The sequence below is a fragment of the Dermochelys coriacea genome, chromosome 16 (assembly GCF_009764565.3).
Source record: "Dermochelys coriacea isolate rDerCor1 chromosome 16, rDerCor1.pri.v4, whole genome shotgun sequence".
Classification (NCBI taxonomy): domain Eukaryota; kingdom Metazoa; phylum Chordata; order Testudines; family Dermochelyidae; genus Dermochelys; species Dermochelys coriacea.
Window position 1 is genome coordinate 2,676,235 of NC_050083.1, and position 13,107 is coordinate 2,689,341.

General features: G+C 51.2%; 1 long non-coding RNA gene across 1 annotated transcript; it reads right to left on the minus strand.

Annotated features, from left to right (window-relative positions):
- Positions 1-8,205: 8,205 nt before the first annotated feature.
- On the minus strand, positions 8,206-12,046 carry LOC122456906. The gene is made up of 3 exons (XR_006276071.1): positions 12,036-12,046; positions 11,386-11,390; positions 8,206-8,952 (listed from the first exon to the last, which is right to left on the minus strand). It is a non-coding gene; the product is annotated as an uncharacterized LOC122456906 (long non-coding RNA).
- Positions 12,047-13,107: the final 1,061 nt, after the last annotated feature.

Here is a 13,107-nt window from a genome sequence, read left to right on the forward strand (position 1 = left end):
GGACTGAATGGACGAGAAAGAGGCCGAGATAAAGAGGGGTTGTGCCAATGATCCGCGCGCTGACTGGTTCACATACACATCACTCATTAAATACGTTCCCTTACTGGGTGAGAATGAGATCTTCGGGGCGGGACTTCGCGACGCCTTGTCTCAATGGGCTTCGGCATAAACAGGCTTCGGTGCCCGCGCTGACGCGTCTCATGGGCGTGGCCAGGCTGAGCGGCGGGGGCCCGGGGCGGCCGAGCTCGGGCTCCGCGTCCGCGTCCGCGTCCGCGCTTGGCTGGAGCAGGTGTTTGCTCACCGGGCCGGCCCCGGGATTTCTGCCGCCTCTGCTCGTCTCTTCCCCCCCCCGGCTCCGCCTGCTCCCCCGGGCCTGCTCCACCCCCCCCTTGCTTCCTGCGGCTCCCCCGCCCCGCAACCCCACCCGCTCACCTGTGCTCCGCCTGCTCCCCCGGGCGTGCTGCACCCCCCCATTGCTTCCTGCGGCTCCCCCGCCCTGCAGCCCCCCGCCCCGCTCACCTCCGCTCCGCCTGCTCCCCCGGGCGTGCTCCACCCCCCCCTTGCTTCCTGCGGCTCCCCCGCCCCGCAACCCCCCGCCCTGCTCACCTCCACTCTGCCTGCTCCCCCGGGCGTGCTGCACCCCCCCATTGCTTCCTGCGGCTCCCCCGCCCTGCAGCCCCCCGCCCCGCTCACCTTCGCACCACCTGCTCCCCTGGGCGTGCCGCAACCCCCCATTGCTTCCTGCGGATCCCCCACCCCGCAACCCCCCGCCCTGCTCACCTCCACTCTGCCTGCTCCCCCGGGCCTGCTCCACCCCCCCCATTGCTTCCTGCGGCTCCCCCGCCCCACAACCCCCCGCCCCGCTCACCTCCGCTCCGCCTGCTCCCCCGGGCGGGCCGCCCCCCCATTGCTTCCTGCGGCTCCCCCGCCCCGCTCACCTCCGCACCACCTGCTCCCCCGGGCCTGCTCCACCCCCCCATTGCTTCCTGCGGCTCCCCCACCCCGCAACCCCCTGCCCTGCTCACTTCCACTCCGCCTGCTCCCCCGGGCGGGCTGCCCCCCCATTGCTTCCTGCGGCTCCCCCCGCCCTGCTCACCTCCGCACCGCCTGCTCCCCCAGGCATGCCGCACTACCCCCATTGCTTCCTGCGGCTCCCCCCGCCCCGCTCACCTACGCTCCGCCTGCTCCCCCGGGTGTGCCGCACCCCCCCATTGCTTCCTGCGGCTCCCCCACCCCGTAACCCCCCGCCCTGCTCACCTCCACTCTGCCTGTTCCCCCGGTCATGCCACACCCCCCCCATTGCTTCCTGCGGCTCCCCCTGCCTCGCAAGCCCCCGCCCCGCTCACCTCTGCTCTGCCTGCTCCCCTGGGCGTGCCGCACCCCCCCCCATTGCTTCCTGCGGCTCCCCCACCCCGCAACCCCACCCGCTCATCTCCGCTCCACCTGCTCCCCCGGGCGTGCCACCCCCCCCATTGCTTCCTGCGGCTCCCCCACCCCGCAACCCCCCGCCCCGCTCACCTCCGCACCACCTGCTCCCCTGGGCGTGCCGCACCCCCCCCATTGCTTCCTGCGGCTCCCCCCGCCCTGCACTCCCCCCCCCGCTCACCTCCATTCCGCCTGCTACCCCGGGCATGCCGCACCCCCCCTTGCTTCCTGCGGCTCCCCCCACCCCGCAACCCCCCGCCCTGCTCCCCTCCGCTCCGCCTGCTCCCCCGGGCGTGCTCCACCCGCCCATTGCTTCCTGCGGCTCCCCCCGCCCCGCTCACCTCCGCTCCGCCTGCTCCCCCGGGCGTGCCGCACCCCCCATTCCTTCCAGCGGCTCCCCCCCTGCAACCCTGCCCGCTCTCCTCCTCTCCGCCTGCTCCCCCGGGCGTACCGCATCCCCCTGCATTGCTTCCTTCGGCTCCCCCCAACCCGCAACCCCCCCACCTCCGCTTTGCCTGCTCCCCCGGGTGTGCCCTACCCCCCCATTGCTTCCTGCGGCTCCCCCTGCCCCGTTCACCTCCACTCCGCCTGCTCCCCTGGTCATGCCGCACCCCCCCATTGCTTCCTGCGGCTCCCCCTGCTCCGCTCACCTCTGCTCCACCTGCTCCCCCGGGCGTGCCGCACCCCCCCCATTGCTTCCTGCGGCTTCCCCACCCCGCAAACCCCCGCCCCGCTCACCTCCGCTCTGCCTGCTCCCCCGGGTGTGCCGCACCCCCCCCCCATTGCTTCCTGCGGCTCCCCCCGCCCTGCTCACATCTGCTCCGCCTGCTCCTCCGGGCGTGCCGCACCCTCCCATTGCTTCCTGCGGCTCCCCCAACCCCGCAACCCCCCGCCCCGCTCACCTCCACTCCGCCTGCTCCCCCGGGAGTGCCGTCGCTCGGCTTCTCCCTCCTCCCTCCCTCCTTCCCAGGCTTGTCGCGCAAAACAGCTGTTTGGCGCATCTAGCCTGGGCAGGAGCGGGGAGAAGCGGAGCAGCAGTAGCGTGCTCAGGGGAGCTGGCGGAGGTGGAGTGGAGTCGAGCTGGGGTGGTGGGGGCACATTTCTAGGGGCAGAATGCCCAGCGCTGGAATGCCGCCCCTAGAAATGGGCTGCCCCAAGCACCTGCTTGTTTTGCTGGTGCCTAGAGCCAGCCCTGTTGGTTAGGGGGATTTTTACCTCAATAGCTGCACCAGCCACAGTTCCCTTACACCAGTGCAAAGCACTATTACATCAGTGTACGTTTTTAAAAAGGGCTCCAGAGGTGATCTCGGTAATTACAGGCATGTAAGCCTGACTTCATCACCGGGCAAACTGGTTGTAAGTATAATAACAATATTGTCAGACATATAGATGAAAGTTGTCGGTAGCTTCCGGTGTGGTGCTCTGCTCTTGTTCGACGATGATAACAGTCGGCTGCGTGCATGTTCCCACTGTGTGCTGCCCCGGCTCTGCGCAGATACCTAACGCAGCAGACCCTGAGAGAACCCCCAAAAACCACAGATTAGTAAAGTACGAAGGCACCCGAGCCGGCTTTATTGTCAAACGAAGCACAGTGATAGTTCCCTATAGACTCTACAGGGCATACTACGAATTTGTGCTCCCTGGCAATGGACGCAGCTCAGTCAGCCCCCTAGGCTGAACAAAGATGTGTGCTCCGGACCTACTTTTGTACAGTTGCAGAACAGATTACTCATTATAGTTCAAACAAATCTATCCATCATGTTGTCCTTTTGACCCTGTCTTTAAGATGCACCTGCCTGTTTCTTGTTATGTCTGTGGAGTGTTTGGCGCCAGTTCCTCTCATTAGCCCTTATGTGTGTGTGCACGTGCTTTTAACAACCTTTTCTTGCCAACTTCTGTGAGTGGGGCCTGCCTCTGGCTCACAGCCCAGCTTTGCTTATCACTGGCTGGAAGTACTTTGGTTCAGGCTTCAGGCCTCAGACTGGGCCTCTGATGCAAGAATTTATGTTTCAAGGCCTCCTCTTACTACAATGAACGTAATTTGTTGAGGAAGAGTCAACATAGTTTTAGTAAAGGGAAATCATGCCTCACGAATCTACTAGAATTCTTTGAGGGGGGTCAACAAACATATTGACAAGGGTGATCCAGTGGATATAGTGTACTTAGATTTTCAGAAAGCCTTTGATAAGGTCCCTCACCAAAGGCTCATATGCAAAGTAAGCTGCCAAGGGATAAGAGGAAAGTGCTCTCGTGGATTGGTAACTGGTTAAAAGATAGGAAATCATGGGTAGGTATGGAATGGAGAAAGGTACATAGTTTTGTCCCCCAGGGGAATGTTCTGGGACCAGTCTTATTCAACAGATTCATAAATGATCTGGAAAAAGGGATAGACAGTGAGGTAGAAAAATTTACAGATTATACAAAATTACTAAAGATAGTTAAGACCCAGGAAGACTGCAAACAGCTACAAAAGGATCTCTTGAAACTGGGTGACTGGGCAACAAAATGGCAGATGAAATTTAATGTTGATAAATGCAAAGTAATTGGAAAGCATAATCTCAACTATACATATAAAATGATGGGGTCTAAATTAGCTGTTACCACTCAAGAAAGAGATCTAGGAGTCATTGTGGATAGTTCTCTGAAAACATCCACTCAATGTGCAGCGGCAGGCAAAAAAGCGAACAGAATGCTGGGAATAATTAAGAAAGGGATAGATAATAGGACAGAAAATATCATGTTCCCTACATATAAATCCATGGTAGGCCCACATCTTGAATACTGTGGGCAGATGTGGTCGCCCCATCTAAAAAAAAAAAAGATATATTGAAATTGGAAAAGGTGCAGGAATGGGCAACAAAAATGATGAGGGGTATGGTACGGCTTCCATATGAGGAGAGATTAATAAGACTGGGGGGAATTTTCATCTTGGAAAAGAGATGGCTAAGGGGAGATATGATTGTGGTCTATAAAATCATGACTGGTGTATAGAAAGTAGATAAGGAAGAATTGTTTATTACTTCTCATAACACAAGAACTGGGAGCCATGAAATGAAATTAATAGACAGCAGGTTTAAACCAAATAAAAGGAAGTATTTCTTCACATGACACATAGTCAACCTGGGGAACTCCTTGCCAGAGGATGTTGTGAAGGCCAAGACCATAACGGGGGTTCAAAAAAGAACTAGATAAATTGATGTAGGATAGGTCCATCAATGGCTATTAGCCAGGATAGGCAGGGATGGTGTCCCTAGCCTTTGTTTGCCAGAAGCTGGGAATGCGTGACAGGGGATGGATCACTAGATGATTCCCTGTTCTGTTCATTCCCTCTGGGGCACCTGGCACTGACCACTGTTGGAAGACAGGATACTGAGCTAGATGGACCTTTGGTCTGACCCAGTACGGCCATTTTTATGTTCTTATGTTATTTTCTTGTGTTTTTAAAGTAAAGTTGTACCAGTGCAAAGCACATTGTACAAATGTCAAGCACCACTGTACCAATGTTAAACTCTGTTCCACCAGTGTAAAGCTCCGATATACCAGTGTAATTGAGGCTACACTGAGCAGGGGGTGTCACACCACTGGACCCATACCGGTGTAGTTAAAAGTCCAGTTTTCTAGTGTAGAGCATCCCAAAGCAGCAGACCCTCAGCTGGTGTAAACTGTCCTAGAGCCATTGACTTCAATGGCACTCTGACACTTTACACCAGCTGGGAATCAGCCCTATGATGTTTGGAAGTAGAGTAAATAAGTCTCAGGAACTGATATAATCAGTGCTATTAAAACAGCATATATCTCCCCATGCTATGGTAACGCCCCCCGGGATCAAGCCTGGTATTAGCCCAAAATACATTTGAAGGTCTTTACCTTCTGAGGCTGCTCAGAAGATGGGCTGATCAGCAGGCCCTTCCCTCTCCTGTACCTTGATACCAGTCAGTTCTGTGTTCTTGGGGAACCAGGGCGCAGTATCCAGCCTGTCTGACTCATGAAACATCCCCCTCCCCCAACCAGTCTCTGCTTGAACCAAAACCGATCAGAGAAAAGACTTCCAGAGAACAGTGAAGGGCGCTGGGAGACACACCTAGACCTCTCCTGACAAGGGTGACAAGATTAAGGCATCTCCATTAGCATACAGAATGGAGAACAGAGAACTGCACTGAACACAGGGACCAGAAAAGCAGGGAAGCACTGCATCATGGGAATCTCTGCTTCAGATGTTAATGAACCTACACCTGCACACACCCAGCTCAGCAGTTATCAGACCAATTCTAGTAATGAATCCTTGATTGATATCCAAAATACTGAAGCAGCCTAATTGCATTGTGAGCTCCCTGGAAGAAAACACCACCCATAGCCAAGAGTGATCAGCTCCTATTGTCTAGCCTAAAGAAAACCCTTCAGTCATCAGTTTACCCATAAACAAATCTAGTGTTCTTGTGACAGATTTTTGTTACCAATGTGCCTGATGCATCAGTTGATCAGGCTGAGGCCACAGGATTGTTAAGGGAGGAGATGACATAACACACCAAGTGTCTCTGACCTAAACAGCAATACAGCATGCACAAAATTGTTAGGATCACAATTGCATACACTAGCCAATAATGGCTTCTGGCTTCATTAGTAACATAGCATAACACATCCCCCTGTTGGCACAGATGCCCCATTCAAATGTTGGTGGTAAAGGCAGCTTTCTCTAGATTAAATGTGGGTTGTAACACCGTGAAGGAGGAGGCATCTGTCTGGAATACAGAAAGTTGCTCTCTGGTGTGCGCCAATGGGAGAAACACATTGGGCGTTAGCCATGAAAAATTAAACACGGCATAGTTAGAAACATTCACAGTCTCTTGCAGAACGGCGGCCACATGCACTGAAAAAATTTGCGCCTGAGAGTTTAACAGCAAATGAAGGGGCATCCTGGGGTAGGTGGCCCTCCAAACACGCACAGAGGTACTGGTAAACACATGGGTCTTAGTGGGGGCATATCCTGATGCCTCCCCTTCCCAGCAGATGTGTTGACCCACCTCGTAAAAGCAGCCTGGGTTTGCCTTTTCTCTACACACCCTTGAGGGGGCTCCAAAGGCCACAGCTGCCAAGGGTTTTCCTCTGCAGTCCATATGTGCTGATGGTCAGTGGTCATGGTTAGCACATAACACTTAATTGTGTTATTGGGGGGAGCCACGTTCCATGTCGCAGTGGACCACCCAGTCCCAGATAATACATGATGCCACATTCCCAGGATGCTAAGCCACAATTGTCCTGCTCCCCACCACGGTCAATTCTGAACCAAGGTAAAATTAACAAAGGGAGGCCCAAAACATTGGGAACCCAAGGATTCCCAGAGAGAAATACCACCATATATACATTGTTTTGCCCTGACAAATTTTGCAGGCTTAAAGCAGCAAGAGTGGTCCCACCACTCCTGTTCGGGGTGTCCCTGGGCTCTCGCTATTACTCCCTTGTCCTGTTAACAAAGGAAAAGGGGAAAAAAGCAACAATGTAAATGCACCTATTGGGGAAACTGAGGCACATACAAAAACTCTCTAAATTATTAGTTGTCCTGTTACAGCCCTCCCTGGCTTTCATCATGGATGTTGTTTGTCTGGTTTAGGAGGTTACAACAACATTACATCCTGAGATCAGTAATTGCTATTGCTTGCCAAAGGGCTTCCCATTCCACTTCTTCTCCAGGCCACCACATGAGGAACAGGGTTCATCCCCATGGGATCCAGGGGAGGTTCAGGGCCACCCACCAGGTATTTTGCTGTGGCCCTGCTGTGTCTATCCGGACTATGCACTGTTTCCAAGGCACCTCCCCTCCTGTCTTCCGCCACACTGTGGCTCGGGCCCCTTGGGCAGCTCAAGCTAGGGAGAGCCTTTGGAGGTATTTTTCCTCCTCATAATTGTAATCATCCAGATAATCCCATGGACAGCTGGATGCTCGGATGGTCCAGGCAGGTGGCTGGTCCACAACCAAGGCCCACAACACCATGACCAGAAACCTAGGGGGAAGCATATGTTTTGAGCTGATTGGCATCCGCCCATTTTACAGAACTTTGGTCTCATTATCCAATTCATCCTACATACAGGATCCTAGTGAAATGTCTTCACTACAGGGCTCTTGAGCAACAGGCAAGGAAAAGCACACCCACTTTTGAGGAATCCACTAATTACAACCCCTGGTGTCCAATAGCTTTCCTCCCTCCCCAGCCCACTGGCTCAAGGTCTGGAGTAGCCAGAAAGATTCCATGTGCAATATGAGGAGTGGGCTAACTTTCCATATCCTTACTTTCAGAGCTTGTTGGTGTGCATTTTAACAAAAATTTTCCCAATTAAAAGGTCTGGCCTTACTATGCCAGAAACATATTGCATCCATTCATATTAATATACCAAACAGTGAGCTTTTTCTTTGCTTTAGCAAGTGTATCAAAACCTTAGTGTTTTCTGATATTTCCCAAAACATTTTGTGTTCCAAGGTGAACAAAGCAAGTATCAGCATTTCAGTACATCCCACAGCTATAGTAGTATGGGTTATTTTTATTTCCATTTGTTTCTGAATTAGGCTGTCCTGTAGCTGGAACAGAGAGTTTAATTTATTCTTAATCATCTCCAGGTCTACAGTATTTATAATCCCTGCTCCAAAACCAATTTCTCCTAATATGGTGTCTGCTACCTGAGGAGGTTTCCCTACAACATTTAATACACAACAGTGCTAGCAACAAGACAAACAAAACAAGACAAAACATATTTTTTGTCAAAACATCAGCTTCTCCTGTTGTTCTGAAAGACAAGAAAAACTTATTTCTATCCCTTTGGGGGTGGCAGATTATTGCTTAAAATATTTTTTTCTTTTACAAATACCCTTGCTGATTACAGGCAAAACAGAGGAATTACCCCCATATTTTCCTGTGTTTGTTCTATAGGCAGGTCAGGTTTCAATGGCGTCTACCTTTATCAGTTAGGTAATTTGCATTAACACAGGTGCTTTCTGGCTTGCTTTTGGATTCAAAGCCATTAGCAGCTCAGAGACTCTGTCTTAAAAGGGACACAACCAACTTTCACCAGAGCTTTGATTACTGTTCACTTTTAACTCCTGCTTTTAAAACATACAAAAATCTGAAAAAGAAAACACAACCTATTATGGCTCCCTTTGGAGCCCTAATAGGATTGTAATTAAATAGCATGGTATGTTTGCATTTCTTTTACCTCTTCTGCAACATACTCTGATCTGTTTTTACATAGCTGTATATAAATTACATTCCCTTTGTACATTTGGGGCAGTCAGGTTCCAATAGAACCCCCTTATATTCTTTTAGCGAGTTTGACTAAATTGTTCATAGTCAAATGATTTTAGTTAGATAGTCTCTTTGCCTGGATTATTTACAGACATTCCTTTGGAAAAAGGCCCATTTTTCCTTCAGAATGGCTGGAAAGAAACCAAGAATTTTCTTTTTCTTTAACACTTTTCCTTTTTAACACTTTTCCAATGTTTAACTGCTTAATTCCCCCCATTCTTTGCAGAGTTAACTTCTCACTCTCTTTCCTTAAATCACTTGCTTATCTCCCAAAATGACACCTTCATCAACTCAGATTTTACCATTCCAAGTACTATTTCAGGGATCTGAATTTCCCATGCCTGTACTTACTGCTTCCTTTACTCCTAAAGGCTTCCAACCTGTTTTCCAATTTCTTTATCTGCTGCCTGCCTGCTTGTCTGTGCCCGATCCTTTTTTTCTCGCTGCACTGTCCCTTTCCATGGGCACAGGCTTTGTTCCACTACCAATTTAGCAAGGAACGTGGGCTCCTTAATTAGCACCCACCCCTCCTGGTCCCTTTCCTCTTCATAATCACCCCACAGGGTGCTCTCCTCATAGTTGGGGATGCCATACATACGACCTTCTCCTCCTTCACCTGCTGGACCTCTCCTTGGTCTTATTGAGGGCCACTATAGGGGTGCAACAAGGTTCCACTCAAAATTGAGGATCCTCACAAAGGAAGAGATCAAAGCCCTCACAAGGGTCACCCGATTCATCCCCCGTGAGGCTCGCCACCTGGACCGAACGCACAGCCAATTGACGGCTTAACTGTTTAATTTCCTTTTCATGGCGGGCACACTGCCATAGCAGCATATGCTGAACACGAATGGTTAAATCTTTTGACAAGTACTTGAAGGACTGGTACTTTCTTAGCCAAAGCTTTCAGGTGGGTGCGTTCCGCCTTTTCCACCTGGAAGTCCTGTCTCAAGGCTTGCAACTTGTCCTGGGCATAGACTTGGGTTGCAGCCTGGTTAGTGATCTGCGCTTCAGTTGCTCCATTTCCACCAGCTATCGGGTGCACAACTCTTCCCTTCTGCCCAACTCCTCTTTTTGTCCCGACAACATTTGATACCACGTGGCTGCTGCAGTCCAAATTAATCCCACAGCCGCCCCAGGTAAAAACCCTTCTGCTTTTCATACTCGGCATACAGGTCTAATAAATCCTACCAAGTATGCATGCCCCTCTGAAGCTCCGCACAGAACCCCAGGGATTGTATCCCACTTTGGTGAGAGCCCTCTCCAGCTGGGAGAGGTCCTCACTTCCCTTTGAAAGAGGCAGCAGGGTCCCGTCCCTCTTTGCTGCCTCCTCCGTGGCTCAGGCATCAGGTCCACCTGCCTCCCACGACGCCAGCTAACCGGGCAGCTGGACTACCGTGTCCGCACTCCCTAATGCCTGTACATCCGGCCTTAAACCCATCGTTGATGCCATTGCCCATGACTGAGGGACTCCCAAGTCCGCAGCTGTACCCATCTGTTTCCTGAACATGCTGTCAAAATCCCTTATCCCTTAGTACCACTCTGAAGGTCTTTTAATCACTTGAGATTTCACATTGCTCACACTGGCATCGGGGATTACAATGCTCACCCCCCCCTTTGAGGGGTGGGAGGAAGAGACGCTAAGCCTCTCTCTGTACTACTCGGTCTGATCCCACTGAGGATGCATACACCACAACCCTTCCCAGGCTGAGTGAGAAACCCCAAAGCTCTCCTCTGCAAGTGCCCCTCTCGAGCTGAGTGAGAAACCCCAAAGCTCTCCTCTTTCTACTCAGTCATACTATGACTGCAGGTGTATGCACTGAGGATTGTCCCCATCGCTTGGAGTGAGGATTTCAAAGTCCTCCTCCTATTGCCCGGTACTTCTATGACCGGGGGTAGACCCATCTTCACCCTTCCCCCACCAACCAGGGTGGGGAGAGGAATGCTAAACCTCCCTCCGGTTCTCTGTCATACTACGACTGAGGGTGGGGCTCACCTCTAATCATAAAATCCCCAACATGCAATACCAACAGTGCTAGACAGAGAAAACATGAAATACCAAGGGCAAAGCAGTTGGTGCACTCCGCAGGTCTCCCCCCCCCACACACATTCGTCACCAAAACTGCAACAGATTTTTGTTACCAATCTGCCTGAGGCATCGGTTGATCAGGTTGAGGCCACAGGATCGTTAAGGGAGTAGATGACCAAGTGTCTAAATTTTAAAGGTTTATTGATAAAATAATAAAATAACAGCGAAATGTGATGGGTGCTCCGCACGTCACTCAGAGGAAGGAAGAAAGCATTAGTGCCCCAAGCCCTAATCCACTTTCATACTCACACACACTCTACCTGAGGCTGGCCAAGCCTGGGTGGAATATAAGAAGAAGAGGGGGAAGGATGGATGGGATTTCTATCCTGGGCCCAGGTCATCCGGGGTCTGCTGTGATCTCCGAATTGCTTCAGCTCTCAGGACAGTTTTAAGTCCTGGGCTCCTTTGGGGGTGTTCCATTCTGCGACCTCTGTTCCTGGTGCTCTTTGTGCCAGTCCAAACCGGCTTTCTGTGGTCTTCTCCTCTTTCCCAAAACACAACGGCTCCAGGGACGCGAAGCTCTGCTCCCCCGCTCGTTGTCTTGCTGGTGTTTGCCACCTCTGCAGCCCTGGTTCAGTGTACTTTTTCTTTTCTCATGGCTGGCTGTGGCTGGGTGAGATAATTTTTTGTCTGGCACCCTGACCTTGGACTGGAGTGTTAACCCGTTCTCTGCTCTCTTTCTCCTTCCCCCTTTGGCCTTTTGCAGCCTGCAAAAGAATCTTCCATTGCACACTCACTCACAACTTTGTCCATTCCCAAAATATCCTGCAATGCTTGCAACAGCATTAGCAATATACAATGCTGATCTGCCTTCCCCAGGGGACCCCTTGAGGGAGGGGGCCATTGGGGTGTGACATTCTCCCTTGAACCATTGTATTTTCTCTACAAAAACCCCTACCTATGTTCAAGTAAGTGTTCTGATGCATGGACCCAAACTCTGCATCGATTTCACTGGGACTCCAGCTCCTGACTGATTGTGCTGGGGACTCTGCCTGTCTCCAGCACTCAAGACCCTGAGCTACCACCATCACCTGGGAACCCTGACCAGTTCAAGCATCATGGAGTGGGTGAGATCTCTTCCTCTCTCTCTCTTTGTTTTCTTTTCAACCTCAGGTATTAACCTTTAATAATGTAACTGTTATGTTTGTTTAGCCCTTCTTGTGTAGTGATCACTATTATTCAATAAATAACTTTTATGATTAAGCTGGTTGCTTCTCTCTCTCTCTCTGAACTTTACTCTTTTGTGTTTTCAGCTTCCCCATTTTACTCTGCAGCAACACTTCTCTTACCTGAGCTAAAGATCCCTGTAGTGCCCAAAAATACTGTGGGGTTTGCTCATCAAGTGGGTTACTACCAGTATAATTGTGATGTGAAAGTGGGGATAAGGACGTGCTGAACCTGTGACATACGAGGGTGACATCTTGGAAGTGCTGCTTGACCCAGACTACTGAGTCTATGGGCATATAAGGGTGGCTGCTTGAAAGCGCTGCTTGACGCAGTCCACTGAGTACAGGGTAATATAAGGGTGGCAGCCTGGCAATGCTGTTCAACTCAGCCTGCTCAGGCTTACTCTATTCCAGTGCAATACCTTTGGCACATAAGGGTGGCAGCTTGAAAGTGCTGCTTGATTCAGCCCATTGAGTACAGGGACATATAAGGGGGTCAGCTTGAGAGTGCTGATTGACCCGGTCCACTCAGACTTGCTCCGTTACTGTGTGTGTGTGGGGGGGGGTCATCTACCCTGGGGAACCTAGGTCCTGCAGGATAGCTCCATTGGGAGCGGACTTGCAGAAGGGAGAAGTAGAGCTCCATATGAACACACAAGTGACAAAAGCAGTACATTAATAGAATTACAGAACTATCCCCCCTGCCCCCGCCAGAAGAGTAACCCTAATAAATGAGCATACCCCAAAGTAACAGGCACATCTGGTAACAATCTGTCCCCAGGGTAGTTAAGAATGAAATCAACAGGGTAAGGTGCAAATACAACAAGATTTATTAGACCAACGTGGTCTCAAACAGAATGCTTGTTGCAAAGCTAAATAACATAAGCACAAGTAATAACAAAAGCACAGGTAAAACAAATGGCTCAGTTGTTCGTAGGATGGAAATGGACTTGAAGTCCAGAGCTCACAAACCTGATACACTGGGATAACCAAAAGACAATAAAAGGAAACTATAGTACCATCTCTCTCCTTGTCCTAAGCATGAACCCCAACTGTCCAAGTGATGGACCCCGACTGTCCCACGGGACAAATCCTGACCGTGTGATGAGGATGGTTCTGGAATCCTGGACAGAATCAA